Consider the following 25,394-nt stretch of genomic DNA (forward strand, 5'->3'; position numbering starts at 1 on the left):
CTGTTCCCATTGTTTCCCCATCTATTTCCCATGAAGTGATGGGACCAGATGCCATGATCTTTGTTTTCTGAATGTTGAGCTTTAAGCCAACTTTTTCACTCTCCACTTTCACTTTCATCAAGAGGCTTTCGAGTTCCTCTTCACTTTCTGCCATAAGGGTGGTGGTGTCATCTGCATATCTGAGGTTATTGATATTTCTCCCGGCAATCTTGATTCCAGCTTGTGCTTCTTCCAGTCCAGCGTTTCTCATGATGTACTCTGCATAGAAGTTAAATAAGCAGGGTGACAACATACAGCCTTGACGTACTCCTTTTCCTATTTGGAACCAGTCTGTTGTTCCATGTCCAGTTCTAACTGTTGGTTCCTGACCTGCATACAAATTTCTCAAGAGGCAGATCATGTGGTCTGGTATTCCCATCTCTTTCAGAATTTTCCACAGTTCATTGTGATCCACACAGTCAAAGGCTTTGGCATAGTCAATAACTTTGCCAACAAAAGTCTATCTAGTCAAAGCTATGGTTTTCCAGTAGTCATGTATGGATGTGTGAGTCGGACTATAAAGAAAGCTGAGCCCCAAAGAATTGATGCTTTTGAACTGTGATGTTGGAGAAGACTCTTGAGAGTCCCTTGGACTGCAAGGAGATCCAACCAGTCCATCCTAAAGGAAATCAGTCCTGAATATTCATTGGAAGGACTGATGCTGAAGCTGAAGCTCTAATACTTTGGCTACCTGATGCAAAGAACTGACTTATTGGAAAAGATCCTTATGCTGGGAAAGATGGAAGGTGGGAGAAGAAGGAGACAACAGAGGATGAGATAGTTGGATGGCATCACTGACTCAATGGATACAAGTTTGAGCAAACTCTGGGAGTTGGTGATAGACAGGGAAGCCTGGCGTGCTGCAGTCCATGGGGTTGCAAAGAGTCAGACACAACTGAGCGACTGAACTGTACCCCAAATCAATATATGGATGCTTAACATAATTACCAATACTAATTTATCTGAAAAGTGAACTAGTAAGAATAGCCAGAAAACTTCCAAAAATACGAGTAATCAATTATATCTCTCTTGCTAGATCTTTAAATGTGCAAAACTGGGGCCAGAATGCAAAGTCCAAAAGTATATAAAAAAACATTAAATGATGAATCTGACTTTTGAAATCAATTCAAAAGGGATAGATAGTTCTATATAGGATGTGAATAACCATGTAACCAATATAAAGTTAAATGATTACTTTACATCATATGCCAGAATAAATTCCAGATGAATCAAAGAATTATTTTTTAAAAAATGAAGCCATTTTCTAAAGAATATAGAGTTGGTTATGTGTATATCCTTGGGAGTGCAAGTGGCCTTTCTTAGAAAAGATACAGAATATAAAAGGAAAAAAAATCAATAGAAATGATTACAAAGGTTCTTCATGATCATAAGGATGATGACAATGATAAAGATGAAAGAAGAATTAAAATCATATGTTTAATATGCAAATAAGTGTTCTGCTAAAAGAATGCATTCTGAAGGTTGACAGAGTTATAACATAGGGGGAGAAATAGGAGAATTTTCAATTTGTACATTTTAAAAAAGAAGAAAACATGGTAGAACAATGGGTCATTTTTACTCTTTCTCTGTATCTTCTGGGTTTTATTTTTTCTATAACAAACACACACTTCTAATCTGTTCATCAGAAAAAAAAAAATCTTTTCCAAGCAATATTAAAGCTTTAAAGCAGACTAAAGGCTAAAGCATAACTCTAAAAAAGAAATACTCTTAAAAATCAATTTTAAAAAGCCATTTATCCCAATTTAAAAATAGGCAAAGGACAGTAGTATAAAAAACAGTTCATAAAGGGTGTAAAAATGGCCAATAGACATAATAAAATATATTTAATTTCACTACTAATCAAAGTAATATATATTAAAATAATCCTGAGATCTCATAGTGGTCTGTGAAATTGACAAAGATTAAAGAGAAAAAGAATGCTCAGCGCTGGTAAGGATTTGAGGGAACAAGGTCAGAAGCAGTGCGAGTGTTGCTGCAGGACAGAGAGTGGGGTGCAAGAGGATGGTCACATCCCAGGTCACGTCCGAGTCCCTGGGACAGCCGCCAAGTATGGGTTCTTGTTTCTGCGCAGGAAAGAATTCAAGAGCAAGCCACGGTAAAGTGAAAATAGGTTTATTCAGGGAGAAATACACTCCACAGACAGAGTGTAGGCCACTTCAGAAGGCAAGAGAGGCACAGGAGACCTGAAAGGCCCATGGGTAAGGGGTTGCTTTAATTAATTATACATTATTCCATAAAATGTATTTCTCTTTCCTTTATTTCATGCTTATTTCTACAATGGTGACCACCTCATCTGTTGTTATAATGAAGATTCTTACTTAACTTGCATTCTATTGACAGCAAATACTTGATGGATTAAAATGTAATTTCATTCAAAGGGTGCACAATTTGTATACATTTTTCATTTTAAAAGTACATTAGTGGAAACAAAAAAATTTGTTATGTACTTTTATTTATATTTTTAAAAGTTACTTTTCTTCTAAGATACTTAAAAGCAGATATTAAATTGAAAGGGAAATACAAATTATAACAAATAGCTAACAATTTTTTAAAAGCATTTAAATATATCTGGATTTTGAAAAGTATTTTATAAATTAATTCAGTCACATTTAATACTTTTATAAAAATAAAACCATTTGCAGTTCTAATACTAAATGTACATCAAGTTTCCAATGTAAGAATTAAGATCTTACTTTCATTCATGTTATACCTAGACTGCGGGTTCTTAAATTTTTTGGTCTCAAGACTCCTTAAGCTACTGAAAGTTGTTGAGGACTCCAAAAAGCCTTTATGTTAGAATTAACATTGGGAAGTTTTTAAAACACAAGAATATATAAGCACAAATTCCATTAGCTCCCAGAGCACTGATGACATTACATGTCTTGCAACCTCTAGAAAACTCCACTGTGTACTCTAGAAAGCATGAGAATGAAAGGGGCAAATAAAGTCTTAGTAGTATTAAGAAAAAATAACATGATCTCTAAACCCTGAAAAGGTGTCTGGGACTTCAGGGGTTCCCAGAGCCACTGATCTATATAGTATAAATTTAAGAGTAAGGTGAATCATCTGAGAGGTGAACACCTCTCCCTCCATAAATTGGAATCTGAAGAGAAGCAAAAAAATGGGCACTTGACATCACTACTAAACGATTCCTCACTCTGCAAGGATCTATTTATTGTATTAGCGCTATCTGACAGGAAGACTGACAAGTTCATTTGTCTTTTCTCTTAAGCACTTCCTCCATTTGCCCTCGGCCCTGAAGAGTGTTAGTTCCTAGAGCTGAACCAGCTCTCTGCCACATCCTGAGTGCTACTCTGGCTCTTCTCATCCCTGGCCAGTGACTTTTCAGTATCTTCTAACTTGCAATTTAGGTCTATTCTGGAGTTCCCCCTTTCTCAGGATGGTGCTGCTGCTGCTGCTAAGTTGCTTCAGTCATGTCCGACTCTGTGCGACCCCATAGACGGCAGCCCACGAGGCTCCCCCGTCCCTGGGATTCTCCAGGCAAGAACACTGAAGTGGGTTGCCATTTCCTTCTCCAATGTGGCTATCCTAAACTCCCAGGGGTTATATAAAATACTGAGTGGGATCCTTAGGGGAGGAAAGTAGGTCCTCTCTGGGATCTTTCTATAGCAGCCCCACACTAGGTAACCTGAGTTACTTTAGTTCTTAGTACACTACCCATGGGTCTCACTTCTGAAAATGCTAAAAGCCCATCTACATATGTGTTTGCATCCTGCTGCCCCTCAGCACGTGGGGCTGGTGATGCCTCCAAGACTGCAGCAGTGACTGCCTCCCTTCATGGGCAGCGGCCTCCCACCCCCTTCTGCTGCCTGGTCCTTCACTTGGACTGGAGCAGACCTGCTCCTTCTCTTTCTTCTGAATTAACTTCCTTACCTGAAAAATCTTCTGGATCCCCTTCCATCCCCACACCAGATGGGGTCTCTAGTCTCCTCCCGCTTAGCTCTTCCATGTCACTGTCCTGCTGGCTTTCCTCCCCACACACCTCAAAACGGGGCAGGAGTTGTCTCTAGTCTTGGATCCCTCAAACATCAGGAAACATTTGGTCACATCACCCTCCGCACAGGGCTCATTTCAGCATATAGGGCACAGTTCAAGGACTTTAGGGGCTTCCTTGATGGCTCAGTGGAGAAGAATCTACCTGTATCACAGGAGCCACAGGCGACATGGATTCAGTCCCTAGGTTGAGAAGATGCCCTGAAGGAGGGCACGGCAACTCACTCCAGTATCCTTGCCTGGAGAAATCCATGGACAGAGGAGCCTGGTGGGCTACAGTCCCTGGGGTCGCAAAGAGCCCAACATGACTGAGCAAGTTGGCACTCACACACGAGGACTTTATGCTACATTTTACACTTCTCCTCAACTGCGAACTCTCCTCCCTCTCTTACGCTCAGAGCTGTTTATCAGGGTTAGTGGCAGGGCTGATGAGGTACCTGCTTTACTTATACCCTCTTGGTAAACCTCTCCAGGCTTACACCAGAGTCCTCGGGGTTTGCCCTAAATGGGTAAAGTTGCTTTTCTCTTTGCCTCTCTACTCTGTTTCTTGCAAGTCTCCAGAGGAGCAAGTACAAGCCCCACGTTTCTGAGTTAGATAGGACAGTAGTCCAGGAATGAATATTGATTTCTCATTATTATTCTGCCACCTATACCTTACTCACTAGATTTTGCTAGTCAGTAAGTAGCACTGTTAAATGTTCAAATAATTACTTTTTACTCATGAACATAGATCAACAAAGGATCTTTTTTCTAAAGGAAAAGGATCCTTAGTAGTTCAGGGTGCAGTCATTGAGGTCATTTTAACTATTCTGACATCGTGGCAGGCATAGGATCGAGGTCCCCAGGCCACACCAAAGTAGGATGCATGTGCACAGTGCTGGCTGTGGCCCCCCTGGTGGAGCTGTAGGGCTTGTTGCTTTAATAAGCCCCGCCACCACTAAGTCGTTCAGCCATCCAACCGGATCTGGTCTCCCTCCAAGTCTTCTTATCCTCCTCACCTTGCAATTGCTCTCTGCCAAGCTCAGCTACTTCCCCAAGCCTTTTTCAAAGGCCCTCTTACATGTGCACCCCCCTAGTTTTTCACACTGAGGACTACTTCAAAGGCTGGCAGTCCTGGGAAGGGAGGTCTGACAATAAAAGAAATCCCAACTGGAGAAAGGTTTGCTTTGGCAGCTGCCTGATTGTTCTGTAGGTGGGGAGGCGCCTGCTCCAACCTCTGCAGCTCGCTTGCCCTCACAGCTCATTACAGATGTTTTCTTTTGGTCTGGTTCCCTTCTGGGCCTCTGAGCCCCCACTTCTAGCAGGCTTATGTAAATTTTTGTGAGGCCTCAGCTGCTCCTGCCTCCATTGATCCCTTTATCTGCTGCCAACAGGAGACTTTCTTAATCTTGCTCTGAGCCACACTCAGGAGGGAAGAGACTCAAACACTCCAAAGGTGGGGCCCATTGCTATTTGGTTCTGCAGCTTATTCCAAGGCCACAAGGCTTAGAAGGAATGCGTTGAACAACCCTTCTACCAGAAAGCCTGCTCCATCATGTGTTTCCTCCAAGAACCCCTTGTGGGCCTCCATAGAAATCCTGAACTTCAGCAAGAATTATTATTTCTTTGTGCAGGGCTTGCAATATATATATTTTTAAATCACCCAGCAAACCAAGCTAATCACTGACTGAATTCACCTTAGTAATAGTCGTGCATTGTTAGTTACTCAGTCTTGTCTGACTCTCTGCGATCCCATCGACTGTAACCCACCAGGCTCCTCTGTCCATGGGATTCTCCAGGCAAGAATACTGGAGTGGGTTGCCATTCCCTTCTCCAGGGGATTTTTCCTGACCCAGGGATCAAACCCAGGTCTCCTGCACTGCAGGCAGATTCCTTATGGTCTGAACCCCCAGGGAAGTTCCTTTACTGATATCCAATTGAGGACCCCTGCCTGACGTGCTTAAACTAGGAATTCCTGACTCAACAGAAATAATTTTGACCTTCTCTTGCAGTGCTGCTTTATTTCAAATGCCTTTGAAAAGATCTGAACCCTAAAGGCCAGAAAACAGTCCACACAGCTGCAAGGATATGTGCATGGACATGTATGACACCCTGGGTGTCTCTGTCCTTCAGGTAAACTCCAGCATCTGGCCAACTTAAGTATTGAGTCCTTCTCTTGATGGAATATAAGGGATTTGATTTAGGTCATACCTGAATGGTCTAGTGGTTTTCCCTACTTTCTTCCATTTAAGTCTGAATTTGGCAATAAGGAGTTCATGATCTGAGCCAGAGTCAGCTCCTGGTCTTGTTTTTGTTGACTATATAGAGCTTCTCCATCTTTGGCTGCAAAGAACATAATCAATCTGATCTCGGTGTTGACCATCTGGTGATGTCCATGTGTAGAGTCTTCTCTTGTGTTGTTGGAAGAGGGTGTTTGCTATGACCAGTGTGTTCTCTTGGCAAAGCTCTATTAGCTTTTGCCCTACTTCATTCCGTACTCCAAGGCCAAATTTGCCTATTACTCCAGGTGTTTCTTGACTTCCTACTTTTGCATTCCAGTCCCCTATAATGAAAAGGACATCTTTTTGGGGTGTTAGTTCTAAAAGGTCTTGTAGGTCTTCATAGAACCGTTCAACATCAGCTTCTTCAGTGTTACTGGTTGGGGCATAGACTTGGATTACTGTGATATTGAATGGTTTGCTTTGGAAATGAACAGAGAGCATTCTGTCGTTATTGAGATTACATTCAAGTACTGCATTTCAAACTCTTTTGTTGACCATGATGGCTACTGCATTTCTCCTAAGGGATCCCTGCCCACAGTAGTAGATATAATGGTCATCTGAGTTAAATTCACCCATTCCAGTCCATTTTAGTTCGCTGATTCCTAGAATGTTGACGTTCACTCTTGCCATCTCCTGTTTGACCACTTCCAATTTGCCTTGATTTATGGACCTGACATTCCAGGTTCCTATGCAATATTGCTCTTTACAGCATCAGACCTTGCTTCTATCACCAGTCACATCCACAGCTGGGTATCGTTTTTGCTTTGGCTCCATCCCTTCATTCTTTCTGGAGTTATTTCTCCACTGATCTCCAGTAGCATATTGGGCACTTACCAACCTGGGGAATTCCTCTTTCAGTATCCCATTGTTTTGCCTTTTCATACTGTTCATGAGGTTCTCAAGGCAAGAATACTGAAGTGGTTTGCCATTCCCTTCTCCAGTGGACCACATTCTGTCAGACCTCTCCACCATGACCCGCCCATCTTGGGTGGCCCCACACCGCATGGCTTTGTTTCATTGAGTTAGAAAAGGCTGTGGTCCATGTGATCAGATTGGCTAGTTTTCTGTGATTATGGTTTCAGTGTGTCTGCCCTCTGATACCCTCTTGCAACACCTATCATCTTACTTGGGTTTCTCTTACCTTGGACATAGGGTATCTCTTCACGGCTGCTCCAGCCAAGCGCAGCCGCTGCTCCTTACCCTGGACGATGGGTATCTCCTCACAGCCAGCCCTGCTGACCTCCTGATCAAATCCCTTATGATTATACAGTGGAAGTGAGAAATAGATTTAAGGGACTAGACCTGATAGACAGAGTGCCTGATGAACTATGGACAGAGGTTCGTGACAATGTACAGGAGACAGGGATCAACACCATCCCCAAGAAAAAGAAATGCAAAAAAGCAAAATGGCTGTCTGAGGAGGCCTTACAAATAGCTGTGAAAAGAATAGAAACGAAAAGCAAAGCAGAAAAGGAAAGATATAAGCATCTGAATGCAGAGTTCCAAAGAATAGTAAGGAGAGATAAGAAAGCCTTCCTCAGTGATCAATGCAAAGAAAAAGAGGAAAACAGCAGAATGGGAAAGACTAGAGATCTCTTCAAGAAAATTAAAGCTACCAAGGGAACATTTCATGCAAAGATGGGCACAATAAGGACAGAAATGGTATGGACCTAACAGAAGCAGAAGATATTAAGAAGCGGTGGCAAGAATACACAGAACTGTACAAAAAAGATCTTCACAACCCAGATAATCACGATGGTGAGATCACTCACCTAGAGCCAGACATCCTGGAATGTGAAATCTAGTGGGCCTTAGACAGCATCACTATGAACAAAGCTAGTGGAGGTGATGGAATTCCAGTTGAGCTATTCCAAATCCTGTAAGATGATGCCATGAAAGTGCTGCACTCAATATGCCAGCAAATTTGGAAAACTCAGCGGTGGCCACAGGACTGGAAAAGGTCAGTTTTCATTCCAATCCCAAAGAAAGGCAATGCCAAAGAATGTCCACACCACCGCACAATTGCACTCATCTCACACGCTAGTAAAGTAATGCTCAAAATTATCCAAGCCAGGCTTCAGCAATATGTGAATAGTGAACTTCCAGATGTTCAAGCTGGTTTTAGAAAAGGCAGAGGAACCAGAGATCAAATTGCCAACATCAGTTGGATCATCGAAAAAGCAAGAGAGTTCCAGAAAAACATTTATTTCTGCTTTATTGACTATGCCAAAGCCTTTGACTGTGTGGATCACAATGAACTATGGAAAATTCTGAAAGAGATGGGAATATCAGACCACCTGACCTGTCTCTTGAGAAACCTATATGCAGGTCAGGAAGCAACAGTTAGAACTGGACATGGAACAACAGACTGGTTCCAAATAGGAAAAGGAGTACATCAAGGCTGTATGTTGTCACCCTGCTTAGTTAACTTCTATGCAGAGTACATCATGAGAAATGCTGGACTGGAAGAAGCACGAGCTGGAATCAAGATTGCCAGGAGAAATATCAATAACCTCATATATGCAGATGATACCATTCTTACAGCAGAAAGTTAAGAGAAACTCAAAAGCCTCTTGATGAAAGTGAAAGAGGAGAGTGAAAAAGTTGGCTTAAAGCTCAACATTCAGAAAACAAAGATCATGGCATCTGGTCCCATCACTTAAAAATAGATGGGGAAACAGTGGAAACAGTGTCAGACTTTATTTTGGGGGGGTTCCAAAATCACTGCAGATGGTGACTGCAGCCATGAAATGAAAAGATGCTTACTCCTTGGAGGAAAGTTATGACCAACCTAGATAGCATATTCAAAAGCAGAGACATTACTTTGCCAACAAAGGTCTGTCTAGTCAAGGCTATGGTTTTTCCAGTTGTCATGTATGAATGTGAGAGTTGGACTGTGAAGAAGGCTGAGCACCGAAGAATTGATGCTTTTGAACTGTGGTGTTGGAGAAGACTCTTGAGAGTCCCTTGGACTGCAAGGAGATACAACTAGTCCATGCTAAAGGAGATCAGTCCTGGGTGTTCATTAGAAGGACTGATGCTGAAGCTGAAACTCCAGTACTTTGGCCACCTGATGTGAAGAGTTGACTCATTGGAAAAGACTCTGATGCTGGGAGGGATTGGGGGCAGGAGGAGAAGGGGATGACAGAGGATGAGATGGCTGGATGACATCACCATCTCGATGGACATGAGTTTGTGTGAACTCTGGGAGTTGGTGATGGACAGGGAGGCCTGTCGTGCTGCGATTCATGGGGTAGCAAAGAATCGGACACGACTGAGCGATTGAACTGAACTGAACTTGATGAAATGGGGCCCACACAAACTCATTTCCCTGAAGACTGTGCCACAAACTGCTGACAGGGTGGCCTTTCGCTGTTACTACCATGAAATGGGTTCACCAGCAAGGGACATAAGAATGCAGGCACCCTTTGTTCTTCGTGGTTCTGTCCAGAGGCTGCTTCGCCTCCCAGAGGGCTCCCTCGGTCACCTTCAAGGGCTGTTCCCATCCCCAGCTGCTGCCCTCACACCATGAAAGTTCAGAGCAGCTGGACAAACACCACGTGCCCAAGTTAAAATAACAAAGACCTTTCCTGGGGCCTCAAGCTTTTTGGTGATAAGAGATTTTTTCCTAAAAGAAAACAATCCCTCAGAGCCTAAACCACCTGCTGAAAAACACTTCCTGCCTGATGCAATTTGAGGACAAAACCTGGAACAGAGCATTCTGTAAATTGCTTTGAATTGGTTAGGAAGTAAGTTGCCCTTGTATCCTTTTCTGTGCCCTGAGCTAACTCAAAAAGTTAATAGAGCAGAAGTGGCCAATGGGAAGCTCTGCCCATGTAGATTACACCAAGATATGGGCCAGTAGGAAAATTTCCAAGAGATCCAATGTGTGTATTAAAAAAAAAAAACAAACAAACACTGGAAATACAATGAGAAGGTGAAAATTTATTCACCAAACTTCTCAGAGAAAGCAAGCTCTGGTTCAAAGGCATAAAGTTCCCTCGGCTGGGAATTAGAACATCTAAGAGGCATCCTTATAAACAGAAACAAGAATAGTTGTTGGCCAATTAACCATTTTCTAAGGAAGACAAGTGCAATTAATGACTAAACTTTAGTTTTCCTTAGTGAAGCAAGGCCAGAGCAGAACTTCTGGGTTAACGGAGGAGATGCTGAGTCTTGCCTCATGTCCTACATCTCTGCCCAAGCTCTTGGCATCTCCCTCAACTAGTGACCTGAAGAGTCTAGAGTATTCTTGAAATATTAGTTGAAGGAGTGCCAAAGCATTAGCTTGCCAAAAAACTTAGCCACACGTTTGGCTAAGACCCTGGACCTGAGGACTTGCCCATCTTGGAGCTCTGACGAGCTCAAACTGCAGAGATAGCACTGTTTATCAGGACAGTTCTTTAAACTAGATGGTTCGTGTGTCCTTCCAGATTTACCTCTTGAGGACTAAGTAGGTGTAAGTGGGGAGATCTCACGGCAAATCTATGTGTTAAGGATAAAAGAAGGAGCAGGACCCCTGTGCAGTCACTCAGCCAATTTTCACTAGGCAACAGGTGTAAAGTTATTAAATTCCCTAGTATTCTTACCCCATGCATCACCTCATATCAGCCAAGACCCACCTGAAATGAGTTGACTCCACACAGAGAGTCTCTGGGCCCCACACCTAAAGCTCCCCTCCCCACCCCCCAGGGCCAATAGGAATTAGGAAGGCATATAGCTATGGATGAAGAGACGAGGTGGAGGAAAATGGGCCTAGGGCACAAAATCGTCTCTCAAAGATGCTGACGAGGCATCTGGGCTGTAGATCCCTCTGTTGAAAGCCCAAATGTGACTAACCTTCCTTGTGCCTAGATATTTGCTTGAGGTCCTTTGACCTACAATATAGCCCCCAAACCTACTGAATCTGTCTTTACAACAGATTCACACTGAGATTCTGTCCCGTGTCATTTGCCAATCCTACACCTGAGCACCCAGCTCTGCAGCTGGAATTCTTCGTGTATCCAGCCTCTCTATTAACATGGATGTGTCATTTGTTTGCTCTTGCCCCCCAGGAAAGGATTAACTCCTTCCTGAAAGCTCAGGCTCAGAGCAGAGCTCTATGCACAATGACGGCAAGCGCTGGAAGCTTATATTCAACCACCAACATGGCCTGACAAACTTATATTTACCACCAACATGGCCTGGCGATCCTCTGCCTCCCCACAGCCAAGCCGTGGCCCCTCTATGGTGAGGGATCCTCTTGGGTTTTGCTCAAATTTTTCACTAAGATGAAACGCCAACTCAGTGTATTATAGTTTGTCTTTGTTTTGGCAGAATAAAAGACATTTTGCCAAAATTAAAATGGAAAATTTGGAGTCAATCTTAAATTTTTTTTTTTAAATGAGGGAACGTCACATGTTCATAGGTTTATGTGTGTGTGTGTGAGGGCAGGCTCGTTGACTCTCAGTGGCTGCTCAGATGTTCTTGAACACCAGATAAATGTAAGAGAAAGTATATTGATTTGGTCTGCATATTGGGTTAGGATTGTTCAACTTGGAGAAATGAAGCCTGAGGGACAATAGCCTGAAGAAAGTCACTATTTAAATTTACAAAAAAGGTTAAATGCCTTCAAAATGGCTTAAAGACTTAAGTATAAAACATGACACCATGAAACTCCTGGAAGAGAACATAGGCTTTTGCCTATTCTCCAACATAAATCGTAGCCATATTTTCTTAGATCATTCTCCCAAGGCAAAAGAAATAAAAGCAAAATTAAACAGATGGGACCTAAACAAATTAGTAAGCCTTTGCACAGCAAAGGAAACCATAAACAAAACGAAAAGACAACTTACAGACTGGTGGAAAATTTTGCAAATGATGTGATGGACAAGGGCTCTTTTTCCAAAATATACAAACAGCTCATACAACTCAATATAAAAAAAAAAACTCAATCAAAAAATGGGCAAAAGACCCAAATAGACATTTCTCCAAAGAAGACATACAGATAGCCAACAAGCTCATGAAAAATGCTCAAGATCGCTAACTATTAAAGAAGTGCAAATAAAAACTACTGTGAGGTATCACCTCACACCGGTCAGAATGGCTATCATCAAAAAATCTTCAAATAATAAATGCTGGAGAAGGTGCAAAGAAAAGAGAACCCTCCTACACTGTTGGTGGGAATGTATATTGGTATAGCCACTGTGGAGAACAGTATGCTGCTGCTAAGTCACTTCAGTCGTGTCTGACTCTGTGCGACCCCATGGACTGCAGCCTACCAGGCTTCTCCGTCCATGGGATTCTCCAGGCAAGAACACTGGAGTGGGTTGCCATTTCCTTCTCTGGAGAACAGTATGGAGGTTCCTTAAAAAAAACTAAAAATAGAGCTACCACATGATCCAGCAATCCCACTTCTCGGCATATACCCATAAAAGGCAAAAAAATATATATATAATTTGAAAAGATACATGCATCCAAAGGTTCATTGTAGCACCTTTTACAGTAGACAAGATATGGAAGCAACCTAAATGTCAGATGAATGGATAAAGAAGATGGGGTACGTATGGAATTGCTCAGCCACTGAAAACAATGAAATACTGCCATGTGTAGCAACAGGGATGAACCGAGAGATTATCGTACTAAGTCACAAAGAGAAAGACAAATATCATGTAACAGCACTTGTACACGGAATCTAAAAAATAATACAAGTGAACTTATTCACAAAACAGAAACAGACTCACAGACATAGAAAACAAACTTATGGTTACCAAAGGGGAAAGAGGGGGCAGAATGGATAAATTAGGAGTATGGGATTAACAGATACACACTGCTGCTTCTAAGTCGCTTCAGTCGTGTCCGACTCTGTGCGACCCCACAGATGGCAGCCCACCAGGCTCCGCCATCCCTGGGATTCTCCAGGCAAGAACACTGGAGTGGGTTGCCATTTCCTTCTCCAATGCATGAAAGTGAAAGTGAAGTCGCTCAGTAAGTGTCCGACTATACAGAAAATAATAAACAACAAGGATTTATTATATAATACAGGGAACTATATTCAATACATTGTTTTTTTTTTTTTTTTTAAAGTGAGATACAGCTTAAACTGCTGCATGAGGGATTTCTGTATTAATGAAAATCTGTATTAAATGTGAAAATCTCACATTAAATGTGAAAATTTGTATTAAACGTGAAAATGGATTATACCAAGGGACAATATGGAATCTTCTCTAAGTGCCACTTAGAGAAGTGACACTTTATTTATTTAGTGACACTTTAAGTGTCACTAAAATAAAACTTGTCAGTTATGGATAATTTAGCACTGGACCTAATAGAAGGAATAAAGGACATCTTTTCTCCTATTTTTACTTGAATTAAAAAATGCCAACAATGAAAAAAAAATCCCAACAATGGATCTCTAGCCTTAATATACTTAACCTGCTATGCGTTTGTAACCAAACAAATTGATTGTACTAGAAGAGATTTCTTAAAAATATATTATTTATGAGAAGAGCTTGTGTGGACTTGTAAGAAAAAAAATTTTTAATGTATATATAATTTATGTGTACTCATTAAATTGAGGCCACATTTTTAAAAACAACCACATCAAAGAAAATATGGGAGAAAGCTGTATCTCAGCATCTTTTAGACACTTGAGAATAACAATCTACATTTTATTAATTTTTAAATACTTTTCACTTACATTTTAAAGTTGTACCTCTTTCATCCCTTCATTTCTAGCCTGTAGTTATGCTTCATAGGAACAATCATGACAATGACAACAGCCCTTGCCATGTGCTAAAGGGCTTACCTGCCCTGCCTTGCTTCTTCATTAAAAACAAACCCGAGGGACATCACTAATTATTAGAGACATGTAAATAAAGTTACAATGAAGTAACACTTCACACTGGCCAGATGGCCATCATCAAAAAATCTACAAACAATAAATGCTAGAGAGAATGTGGAGTAAAGGAAACCTTCCCACACTATTGGTGGGAACATAAACTGGTACAGCCACTATGGCTAACAGTATGGAGGTTCCTTAAAAAACTAAAAATAGAACTACCATATGATCCAGCAATCCCATTTGTGGGCATATATCCAGAGAAAACTCATACTTCAAAAAGATACATACACCTCAATGTCCATTGCAACACTATTTAGAATAGCCAGGACATAGAAGTGACCTAAATGTCCATCAACAGAGGAATGAAGAAAGATGTGGTACACATATACAAGGAATATTAGTCACAAAAAAGAACAAAATAATGCCATTTGCAGCAACATGAATGGACCTAGAGATTGTCATACTGAATGAAGTCAGACAGAGAAAGACAAATATCTTATATGTAGAATCTTAAAAAAAAAAAAAAAAAAAAGATACAAATGAACTCATCTACAAAAAAAGAAATAGAGTCACAGGTGTAGAAAATAAGCATCTTTATTTTTGTGGGTACAGGGGGTAAGGGGTTGTGAGAGATAAATTGGAAGATTGGGATTGACATATACATACTACCATATATAAAATAGATAACTAATAAGGGCCTACCGCATAGCACAGGGAATTCCGCTCAATACTGCACAGTGGCCTATATGGGAAAAAAACCTGAAAAAGAGTGAATATATGTACGTATATCGATATAACAGATTCACTTTACACCTAAAACTAATACAATGTTGTAAATCAACTATACCCTAATAAAAATCTAAAAACAAAAAACTGAGGGACGTTCCCGTGCCTAGTGGTTAGGATTCTGGGTTTTCACTGTGAGGGCCCAGGTTCAGTCGCTGGTTGGGGAACTAAGATCCTGCAAGCCATACAGAGCAGCCAAAAAAATTAAATTAAAAAAAAAAGAAAAAGAAACATCAAACCTGAGGATTCATTAGTATTTAATATATGCTAAAAGTAGATTGTTCAATAAATGATCGTGAGAATACTGGTTAACTCTTTGGGAAATAAATATTAGATCTTTACTTTGAAGTATGCTGCTGACGTCGCTTCAGTCGTGTCCGACTCTGTGCGACCCCATAGACAGTAGCCCACCAGGCTCCCCTGTCCCTGGGATTCTCAAGGCAAGAACACTGGAGTGGGTTGCCATTTCCTTCTCCGGAGAACAGTATGGAGGTTCCTTAAAAAAACTAAAAATAGAGCTACCACATGATCCAGCAATCCCACTTCTCGGCATATACCCATAAAAGGCAAAAAAAAAAAAAATCTAATTTGAAAAGATACATGCATCCAAATGTTCATTGTAGCACCTTTTACAGTAGACAAGATATGGAAGCAACCTAAATGTCAGATGAATGGATAAAGAAGATGGGGTACGTATGGAATTGCTCAGCCACTGAGAACAATGAAATACTGCCATGTGCAGCAACAGGGAGGAACCGAGAGATTATCGTACTAAGTCACAAAGAGAAAGACAAATATCGTGTAACAGCACTTGTACACGGAATCTAAAAAATAATACAAGTGAACTTATTCACAAAACAGAAACAGACTCACAGACATAGAAAACAAACTTATGGTTACCAAAGGGGAAAGAGGGGGCAGAATGGATAAATTTAGGAGTATGGGATTAACAGATACACACTGCTGCTTCTAAGTCGCTTCAGTCGTGTCCGACTCTGTGTGACCCCATAGACGGCAGCCCACCAGGCTCCGCCATCCCTGGGATTCTCCAGGCAAGAACACTGGAGTGGGTTGCCATTTCCTTCTCCAATGCATGAAAGTGAAAGTGAAGTCGCTCAGTAAGTGTCTGACTATACAGAAAATAATAAACAACAAGGATTTATTATATAATACAGGGAACTATATTCAATACATTTTTTTTAAAGTGAGATACAGCTTAAACTGCTGCATGAGGGATTTCTGTATTAATGAAAATCTGTATTAAATGTGAAAATCTCACATTAAATGTGAAAATTTGTATTAAACGTGAAAATGGATTATACCAAGGGATAATATGGAATCTTCTCTAAGTGCCACTTAGAGAAGTGACACTTTATTTATTTAGTGACACTTTAAGTGTCACTAAAATAAAACTTGTCAGTTATGGATAATTTAGCACTGGACCTAATAGAAGGAATAAAGGACATCTTTTCTCCTATTTTTACTTGAATTAAAAAATGCCAACAATGAAAAAAAAATCCCAACAATGGATCTCTAGCCTTAATATACTTAACCTGCTATGCGTTTGTAACCAATCACAAATTGTACTAGAAGAGATTTCTTAAAAATATATTATTTATGAGAAGAGCTTGTGTGGACTTGTAAGAAAAAAAATTTTTAATGTATATATAATTTATGTGTACTCATTAAATTGAGGCCACATTTTTAAAAACAACCACATCAAAGAAAATATGGGAGAAAGCTGTATCTCAGCATCTTTTAGACACTTGAGAATAACAATCTACATTTTATTAATTTTTAAATACTTTTCACTTACATTTTAAAGTTGTACCTCTTTCATCCCTTCATTTCTAGCCTGTAGTTATGCTTCATAGGAACAATCATGACAATGACAACAGCCCTTGCCATGTGCTAAAGGGCTTACCTGCCCTGCCTTGCTTCTTCATTAAAAACAAACCCGAGGGACATCACTAATTATTAGAGACATGTAAATAAAGTTACAATGAAGTAACACTTCACACTGGCCAGATGGCCATCATCAAAAAATCTACAAACAATAAATGCTAGAGAGAATGTGGAGCAAAGGAAACCTTCCCACACTATTGGTGGGAACATAAACTGGTACAGCCACTATGGATAACAGTATGGAGGTTCCTTAAAAAACAAAAACAGAACTACCATATGATCCAGCAATCCCACTTGTGGGCATATATCCAGAGAAAACTCATACTTCAAAAAGATACATACACCTCAATGTCCATTGCAACACTATTTAGAATAGCCAGGACATAGAAGTGACCTAAATGTCCATCAACAGAGGAATGAAGAAAGATGTGGTACACATATACAAGGAATATTAGTCACAAAAAAGAACAAAATAATGCCATTTGCAGCAACATGAATGGACCTAGAGATTGTCATACTGAATGAAGTCAGACAGAGAAAGACAAATATCTTATATGTAGAATCTTAAAAAAAAAAAAAAAAAAAGATACAAATGAACTCATCTACAAAAAAAGAAATAGAGTCACAGGTGTAGAAAATAAGCATCTTTATTTTTGTGGGTACAGGGGGTAAGGGGTTGTGAGAGATAAATTGGAAGATTGGGATTGACATATACATACTACCATATATAAAATAGATAACTAATAAGGGCCTACCGCATAGCACAGGGAATTCCGCTCAATACTGCACAGTGGCCTATATGGGAAAAAAACCTGAAAAAGAGTGAATATATGTACGTATATCGATATAACAGATTCACTTTACACCTAAAACTAATACAATGTTGTAAATCAACTATACCCTAATAAAAATCTAAAAACAAAAAACTGAGGGACGTTCCCTGGTTGCCTAGTGGTTAGGATTCTGGGTTCTCACTGCCGAGGGCCCAGGTTCAGTCGCTGGTTGGGGAACTAAGATCCTGCAAGCCATACAGAGCAGCCAAAAAAATTAAATTAAAAAAAAAAAGAAAAAGAAACATCAAACCTGAGGATTCATTAGTATTTAATATATGCTAAAAGTAGATTGTTCAATAAATGATCGTGAGAATATTGGTTAACTCTTTGGGAAATAAATATTAGATCTTTACTTTGAAGTATGCTGCTGACGTCGCTTCAGTCGTGTCCAACTCTGTGCGACCCCATAGACAGTTAGCCCACCAGGCTCCCCTGTCCCTGGGATTCTCAAGGCAAGAGCACCGGAGTGGGTTGCCATTTCCTTCTCCAATGCATGAAAGTGAAAAGTGAAAGTGAAGTTCCTCAGTCGTGTCCGACTCTTAGTGACCCCATGGGCTGCAGCCTACCAGGCTTCTCCTTCCATGGGATTTTCCAGGCAAGAGTACTGGAGTGGGGTGTCATCTCCTTCTCCGACTTTGAAGTATAATTCAGACTAAATTCCAAATAAATTAAACATCCAAGATAAAAACAAAAGAACTGGCTAATCAGTCTTTGGAGGGAGAAATCTATTATACACGAAATGACAAAGGTGGAAAATACTAAAAAGATTTAACAAAGATTCACAATCTAAATGTTAAAAACTCTTGTTGATTCAATATACACATATGTAAAAGGAAAGATAAATGATATTTTAGGAGAAAATCTTTGTAGCATATGTGAAAAGTGATTATCATTAATATATAAAACTGGCCTTTCAGGTAAATAAGGAGGAACTCATCAATAAGAGAAATAGAGAACATAAAGGAGAAATTCCCAGAAAAAAAAGGCAAAGACTAAATACAAATATGAAAAAATGTTATTTTCATATAAATAATTTGGTGAGATATCATTTTCAAACCCAAGTGGCAAGCGTAAGGGAAGCTGGCATTCACCCAGCAAGCTGGCAGGAATGAAATGGGTACTTTTCTGGATAGCAATGAGGTGGTGAGTGATGAGTGATAGTTGCTCAGTCACGCCTGACTCTTGCAACCCCACGGACTGTAGCCTGCCAGGCTCCTCTGTCCATGGAACTCTCCAGGCAAGATTACTGGAGTGGGTTGCCGTTTCCTTCTCCAGAGGCTCTTCCCGATCCAGGGATCCTGCATTGCAGAAGAGTCTTTACCATCTGAGCCACCAGGGAAGCCTACTATTAAGAGACCTTTCTAAGTATAAAGACAGGTCAACTTAAAAAGTATCAGCAGATACATGCTTGACTTTATCTTATAATCTATAGACAATACATTAGAATATGTAATGAATCCATACACCTTTTCCAAAGGAATACCCAAGACAGAAGTAGCAATAAAGTTATAAATGACCGTCATCAATCAGATGAAATAATTTAGATGAAGCTTTTCTCTCTTGAAGAAACAGGGACTGGGCAAGTGGTCAGGAAGGAAATACAATGTGCTTTTACCTTTGTATGAAAAATAATGTTCAGTTTCACATTGTTGAACATAGTTCTGTTTTTGCCAAATAAATCCTCTACTTCAAATTACTGTCCAAATGCTTTATTAAAACTCTGCTTCTGGCCTTTGTTTTGGAATCTGTTACTTTTGTTGCCACCTCTTGATCGCTGTGCCAGCGCTGTGAATCATGCCACTTTTCCTGTACTTCTGTTACCGATGCAGTAGGGATATCAAAGCAAACACCCTGCTTTCCTTTAAGACCATTCCCTTCACTTTGGAATCAATATCCTCACCTAGCTGTTCTTTAAGTTCTTTCCAAGCATAACTAATGTTTGGCATTTCAATTGAGCACCACAAAATCATGGTCACAAAGCCCGCTTCTGAGTTGATCAAGGAGTGCTGGTCTACCGACGTGGCACCGGAAATGTGGGCCAGGGCTGCTGCCAGGGCTTCCACAGCTCCCTTCTCAGTCAGCTTCTCATCTGACTGCTTGAAGTGGGAGGCACAGAGTCCAAGAGCCTGATGGCATCTTTGCTATAAGATTTTATTATCTCTGTTGCAGAAAGAACACCTATTCATTTAAATTTAATTCCCGCTTTTTGCTCCACTTGGGCTAACTGGTATTCTTCTTTGTGCTGGTAAAAGCAGATGCAAACCCTGGTCCTCCCAGCTCTACCTGTTCGCCCAGAACGATGAATGTAGGATTCAGCACTCTTTGGTGGAGAACTTTGAACAACCAGAACAATCTCAGGGATGTCTAATCCATTTGCAGCAACATTGGCTGCAACCAAAACTCCAAAATCACCATTTCTAAATCCTTTCAGGGTGATTTCCCTTTGCTTTATGAAATGTCTCCATGTAATGACTGGGCATCCTGTCTTACAACCACATTCTGTGACAACTCCTGGGCTTCTTTCTTCATTTCACAAAATATGATAGTGCGTCCTTGAAAACCACTGTACACTCAGCTCACATCTCCAATGACTGCTGCCCTCTGAGTCCAGTGGCACTTGATAGCCAAATGCTCTACAGTTATTGCCGTTTTCTGCGTCTTTTTACCAATCAGGTCCACTTGTTCATATGTAGATTTCATGTATTTCTTAGCAATATTATACACCCAATAGGGGCAAGTTGCAGAAAAAAGCAGTTTGGGGATTGTCTTCTGAATCTTTCTTGTCTACCACACATAAAAAGCCCTGTTCTGGCCTCTGAGCTTTGTTACCTGTGGCCCCTTTCAAGGAGGGTCTGGGCAATTCTCCCATGTGCCAGGCACCAAGTGCTGGGCTAGAAGGAGAGCATAGGTCTTCAGCAACCAAGGAAAGGAGGTGCCTGAGGACACACACAGTGATGATAGATTGCACTACCTTCAGTTTTTATATGTTAGAAGTTGCATGTGTAAATCGTATGCCTGCCGCGCTATTTATAGGTGTTCGAATCACAACCTTGCACACTGCAGCAACTGAGGAATCACTAAGGAGTCAGTTAATTAATAGAAGTTGCACAGCCGGCTACAAGAAAGATGCCAAAGGAGAAACCAAATCAACAAAGAAGTGTTTATTCCTTGTAAGGAAACTATGCTCCCCAAATTCAAGATATACGTCAACTTAGAGGAGATGTCTAAGGCAAGAAAGCAGGAAAATATTCTATTCTTTCCCTCCTCTTTGGAAGTGTGTTTTCAGGTTTTCCTAAGAGATATTATTTTTCATGAGTAACTTCATCTGACAGACAACGAGAATATTCTTCTTTGTTGGTTAGGGTCAGGAGGTTGTAACTTCTTCTTGTATCATCTTGGTGGAAAGGACTCTCTGAAGCCACTTGCAACCATACGTTGCTGTAAGACCTTGAGTTGTGGGGCACAGGAGAACAATGGACAAAGAATAAACACAGGATGTGTTCTTCACTCTGCGTTGTTTAGTGTTCAAAGAACACCCTGAGTAATGGCTGCTGGCACCACAGTGACAGGCATTCACACGTGTGCTGTGCCCTATTTTGAGGTCTGTGAGAAATAGGCAACCAAAGGAAGTCTAGACCTGGGTACCTTCTCTTTGCTCGGTTTTAAGGAGAGCTGAAACTGAGTCCTGTGAAGTGTCATAAGAAACTTGAAATCAGGGTTAAAACTTTCCAGCATGCATGGTGAAAAAAATTATCACAATAACAACTTCAATGTGTTAAATGAGGCAGCATATTTAAAAAAAAAAAAAAAGATCAGAGGTTTGGGATTAGACCTAGTTCAAATTCTTGTTTGTTTCTTATTGGAGGTGTAGCCTTCACCTCAGTGAATTTCAAGCTCTTTGCTATAAAATTGGAATAAAATCATGTATCAAAAAATTCATAAGGTGCAAAGAGCTTCATGCTGCATTTTCAAACACACTCTCTCATTTGATCTTTGCAATTACAGTTGAGAAACCTGAGGCTCAGAAATTGAAATGTTAACAGCTTGTACAACTCAATAACAAAACAACAAACAACCCAACCAAAAAAATGGGCAGAAGACCTAAATAGACATTTCTCCAAAGAAGACATATGGATGGCAAACAGACCCATGAAAAGATGCTCAACATCACTCATTATTAGAGAAACATAAATCAAAACTACAATGAGATACCACCTCACACCAGTCAGAATGGTCATCATCAAAGTGTCTGCAAATAACAAATACTAGAGAGGGTGTGAAGTAAAGCAAATCCTCCTACATTGTTGGTAAGAATATAAATTGGCACAGCCACTATGGAGAACAGTATGGAGGTTCCCTAAAAAAAAAAACAAAAAAAAACAAAAATAGAACTACCATATGATCCAACAAATGGAAGGGAAAAAAGTGGAAGCAGTGACAGATTTTATTTTCTTGGGGTCCAAAATCATTGCAGACTGACCACAGCCATGAAATTAAAGATGCTTGCTCCTTGGAAGTAAAGCGATGGCAAAGCTAGACAGGGTATTAAAAAGCAGAGCTATCACTTTACCAACAAAGGTCTGCATAGTCAAAGCTATCATTTTTTCCAGCAGTTATGTACAGATGTGAGAGTTGGACCATAAAGAAAGTTGAACACTGAAGAATTGATGCTTCTGAACTGTGGTGCTGGAGAAGACTCTTGAGAATCCCTTGGACTGCAAGGAGATCAAACCAGTCAATCCTAAAGGAAATCAATCCAGATTTCTGGAAATATTCATTGGAAGGAGTGGTGCTGAAGCTGAAGTTCCAATATATTGTCCACCTGATGTGAAGAGATGACTCTTTGGAAAAGACCCTGGTGCTGGGAAAGACTGAGGGCAGGAGGAGAAGTGGGCAACAGAGATAAGATGGTTGAATGGCATCATTGATTCAGTGGACGAGAGTTTGAGCAAACTCTGGGAGATAGTGAGGGACAGGAAAGCCTGGTGTGCTGCAGTCCACAGGGTCACAAAGAGTTGGACCTGACTGAGCGACTGAACAACAATGTGATCCAGCAATCCCACTCGTAGGCACATATCTTGAGAAAACTATACTTCAAAAAGATACATGCACCCCTGTGTTCACAGCAGCACTATTTACAATAGCCAAGACCTGGAAACAACCTAGATGTCTATCTATAGAGGATGGACAAAGAAGATGTGGTGCACATATACAATGGAATACTGCTCAACCATAAAGAGTGAAGGAAATAATGCCATGTGCAGCAACATGCATGAGATGATCACACTAAGCAAGAAAGAGAAAGACAAATATAGATCACTTATATATGTAATCTAAAATATGACACACATGAACTTATCTACAAAACCAGAAACAGACTCTCAGACAGAGAACAGACTCGTGGTTGCCGAGGGGGTGGGGGGTGGAGGAGAAACGGAGTGGGAGTTTGGGATTAGTAGATGCAAACTAGTATATGTAGAATGAATAACCAATAGGTTCCTACTGTACAGTACAGGTACCAATATTCAATATCCTATAATAAACCATAATGGAAAAGAATATAATATATATATGCATTATATAGACAACTGGATCACCTTGCTGTACAGCAGAAATTAATACAACACTAAATTAACTATACTTCAACAAAATAAAAAAAAATCTTAAAGGGAAATTGAAATGTCTTGTTCTAAATCACACAGGATAAGGACATATGTCTTCTGACTCATTGTCCTATGCTCTTTCCACAAAACACACAAAATATATTCTAACCAACTAGCAATAAGGAAAATGAGTTGAAAGAAAGAGGAGCTAGCTGGCTCTAGATAAGGCTTCTCTCTGCTTAAGCCCAGAAGCCAGTGAGCTGGGGCTGAGCTGAGAAAGCAGCACGTGACCATGAAGGTGGCCCTCTGCTTACAGAAGTGAACTCAAATCTAAATTAGCCTAGTCAATTAGGAATTTGATTCTACCTACAGGAAGAGGATTTTACACATTAGCACTCCTAAAATTGTATGAGTAGAAGATGGTCTCGATTAACTTGTATTGCAAAAACTGATTATAATGTAAGACCAAGGCTTCAGCCTGAGCCACCATAAAAGCTCAACAAAATAAGAGCTAATTCCACAAAGCTAACTTTGCCTTTTGCGCTCATGGGTAGTTTCATGACTCTAGTCTGGATCATTAGCTCACTTTATTACCTGTGGGGTCTTTCAGTCTCCATTGGGTCCTCTCTCTGCCAAATTCTGCCTGGTACTATAATTCAGGAGCTTTGAGAAACATGAAATTTATGGTCTGGGATTTTTCTAGTTGTATAATGCAATGCTCTTAACTTCATTTTAAAAAACTGCTTCAAAATGTGAGATCACATTGATAATGAATTCTTCATAGGGTCAAATGTCCATACCTATGGTCTAAAACGTCCCTTCTAGATACAATTCTCTTGATAGTATAATTAAAAGCTTAAACTCTAAAGTAAGAGAGAACTGGGTTCTAAACTCAGTTCCAGCTGTGGGATCTCAGATGAATTATTTACATATCCTCAGTTTCCTGATCTGTAAAATGATGACAAGGATTGTATTTACCTCATAGAATTATTAGGAGGCATTTGAATGAAATAATGTTTGCAACATGCTTAGTAACTCCTGGAAAACAGTCATCATTCAAGAACCTTACTGCTATCATTATTCATCAAGCATTTATTCCCTGGTGTCTCAGTGGTAAAAAAAAAAAAAAAAAAGAAATCTGCCTGCCAATGTAAGAGATTTGGGTTCAAACCCAGAATCAGAATGATCCCCCAGAGAACAACCCACTCCAGTATTCTTGCCTGGGAAATCCCATGGACAGAGGAGCCTGGAGGGCTATGGTCCATGGGGTCTCAAAGAGTTGGACATGACTTGGCGACTAAACAATAAACAATATCTGGCAAATACTGCAGCAGCAGGAGGTGGTTCTACTCAGGAGGCTACAGTGACCAGTGCCTGGTGCATAGCAGTTGCTGACGCAGCAATTAGCTTCTGATAGTAGTAAAACAAGTCAAGGGGGGTCACTATAGAAGACTCCAACTCTGAGAAAGCTGCCACCTAGAAAAGTCACCTGATTAGGAGCAATATCCTTAAATTATAAAAAGTATCAACAATTGAATTTCAAAAAGGCAACAAAGCAAAAAAAAATTCACAGAAAGAAATACAAATATTGAGAAAAAGAATACATAAAGATGATTTGAAAACAAGATTCCTATGCTTTATACTTTCTGTAGATATATATATTACTACAATAATTACTATTTTTGTGTTACAAAAATCTCCATAGAACTAAGGTTTAAAATATCTATAAGTGAAGCATGCAGTCTCCTCCTCTGCATTTCCCCAGTTACAAGCACTTGGTGGAATTTCGTCATGATTTGGCTGCAAAGAGAAGGCCTATTGTGGTCATCTCAAAGAGTAAGGCTTGGCAGAGCATTCTGTAGGTAAAGAGAACACTAAATAATCATTGTTAAACAAGGAAGAGAAAGAAAAGAAGGTTTGAATTTCAAGAACAGGATTATAAATGAAATCAGACTCAGAACTGGTTTGAGGCCATGTTTCCTTCACATCTCTCGGTCCTCTTTGTCTTCCAATAGTTCATTCTTTCATGATAGGCTCCCTTCCTAGGAAGTTACCTGATTCAGAATCCTGGACATGAGTCTTTCGCTTGTATTTTTAGGTCAAATCACCA

General features: G+C 40.3%; 1 protein-coding gene and 1 pseudogene across 2 annotated transcripts in view; both read right to left on the reverse strand.

Moving 5' to 3' along the window:
- The window catches only part of TSPAN5 (tetraspanin 5), a 335,779-nt gene that overhangs the window by 253,725 nt on the left and 56,660 nt on the right, over window positions 1-25,394 (reverse strand). The window lies entirely within an intron of this gene.
- LOC147371001 (nucleolar RNA helicase 2 pseudogene) lies at window positions 19,355-20,685 on the reverse strand (annotated as a pseudogene).

The sequence above is a fragment of the Bos grunniens genome, chromosome 6 (genome assembly GCF_055505025.1).
Source record: "Bos grunniens cultivar Pamir isolate PY7600 chromosome 6, Bosgru_T2T1.0, whole genome shotgun sequence".
Classification (NCBI taxonomy): domain Eukaryota; kingdom Metazoa; phylum Chordata; class Mammalia; order Artiodactyla; family Bovidae; genus Bos; species Bos grunniens.